This window comes from Triticum aestivum, chromosome 7D, assembly GCF_018294505.1.
Source record: "Triticum aestivum cultivar Chinese Spring chromosome 7D, IWGSC CS RefSeq v2.1, whole genome shotgun sequence".
NCBI lineage: Eukaryota > Viridiplantae > Streptophyta > Magnoliopsida > Poales > Poaceae > Triticum > Triticum aestivum.
In genome coordinates this window covers 641,859,936-641,862,064 of record NC_057814.1, presented here as the reverse complement: position 1 = coordinate 641,862,064, position 2,129 = coordinate 641,859,936, and positions in this window count along the sequence as shown.

Sequence of the window (2,129 nt, the reverse complement as noted above, 5' to 3'; positions counted from 1 at the left end):
TGAAAATCGCCCTTTACTCCCGGTTTGTGTCTCCAACCGGGACTAAAGGTTAGACCCCTTTTGTCCCGGTCTATGACACAAACCGGGACTATAGGTTAGACTTTTAGTCCCGGTTTGTGTCACAAACCGGGACTAAAGGGCCTCGTGGGGACCCGGCCTGACGCCAGCCTGCCGCCACCCCTTTAGTACGGGTTCGTGGCTCGAACCGGTACTAAAGGTTCAACATGAACCGGGACTAATGCATAGCCGTTGGAACCAAGACTAGTGGTACCATTAGTACTGGGCCAAAGTCGAGCCGGGATTAGTGTGTCTCACGTAAGGTCGTTTTTCTACTAGTGTTATATGTCCCAAGAAAATCGGCAACAACCAGCCTATAAATACGAGAACAAAGGGTGGACTTGCAACTGAGGAAATAAAAATGGTCGGACCCAAATCGAGTCTAGTTGCGAGTCCACCCTTGACTCACAACTAGGACAAAAAAAACTCTGAGCCTTGTTGCGAGTCGAGGATGGACTTGAAACTGACTGAAACAAAAATTGGGCGTGCCACAGTTGCTTATAAAGGATGAACTTGCAACTTGGACTAGAGCGGACCCGGTTTTATGTCGAGGGTGAAGTTGCCGTATAAAAGATATTGAAGAATTTAGAATGTGTTCCCATAACTTTTAAAAAGTATTTTCAAATTTATAAAATATTCACAATCTTATTCATGAACATTAAAAAGTAAAAATAAAAGACAAAATGAAAAAGATAGAAACAACAAAATAAACCAAAAAAAATCGGAGATAGAAAATAGTGAAAAGAAAGAAAAACATAAAGACAAAAAAAGAATTGGTAATAGCTTTTATAAAGAAAATGCATTCAAAAAATGGATAGAAAACACAAAACATTCAAAACAAAATGAAAAAAAACTGAGAACGCAGGATACCAGCGGACATATATAAAGAAAATAACACAAAAGTCTAGGATTTCTGCCTCCCGTCGGCGCCGCCACAGATCCGCTCCTCTCTGGTGGCCCTAGGGCCATGGGGGCGCGGTGGATCTCGGGGGCCGGTGGGATGGCTCTGTTTTTACACTAGTAGAAAACTGGGCTGTGGTCACAGGGCAATATTCACATTAGTCCCGGTTCAGTCACGAACCGGGACTAATGTGAGCATTGGTCCCGGTTCGTGCGGCCAGGGGCCTGCCGAGCCTCGTGGGGGCATTGGTCCCGGTTCGTCCGGCCCCTTTGGTCCCGGTTGGTGGGACAAACCGGGACCAATGGGCCTCACTCCTGGCCCACCACCATTGGTCCCGGTTGGTGGCTTGAACCGGGACCAGAGGCTCACCCTTTAGTCCCGGTTCATACCACAAACCGGGACTAAAGGGTTGGTCCTAGTAGCGGTCAGAGTTTAGTCCCACCTCGCCAACCAAAGGGCGCTCACACCTGTTTATAAGCCCGTCCCTCTCTGCCTTGTTGAGCTCCTCTCAAAGTGAAAATAGATGCCCTTATACAGGGAATTTAACCTAAATTCAGAGTAAATTTCTTTGAATTTCATAGAAATTTATTATGAATTTAGGTTGAATTTTCTCTATAGGCGCATCTATGTTCATTTTTTATAGTAAATAAAATAAATAATCCTTAATAAAATAAATAAAAATAAATAAACCTTAATAAAATAAACTATAGTAAATAAAATAAATAAACCTTAATAAAATAAATAAAAATAGCAGCAGTAAAATAAATAAAAATAGCAGCAGTAAAATAAATAAAAATAAAATAAATAAAGTAAAATACATAAGTAATTAGAAACAAAATGGAATAAAATAAATAAGTTTTTTGTTGTAAGTAGAAACAAAACAAAATAAATAAAGCAAAAGAGAAAACAAAAAACTGGGAAAAAAATTATGCCACCTACTGGGCCACCACGGCCTGAATACGACTTGAAACCCATCCATGGGCCAGGATTCAGGCCCGCAGAAGGCCCAGTAGGCCCCACAGGCAAAGAGAACGGTTAGGCCCAAAAGCCTGCAGTTGAGAGGAGCTCGAGAGGGTGGGCGCAGCAGCGCTTATAAACCACTCTCGAGCTCTCTCAACTAGCGAGGTGGGACTAAACTTTTGGCGCGGGGCAGCACAAGGCCTTTGGTCCC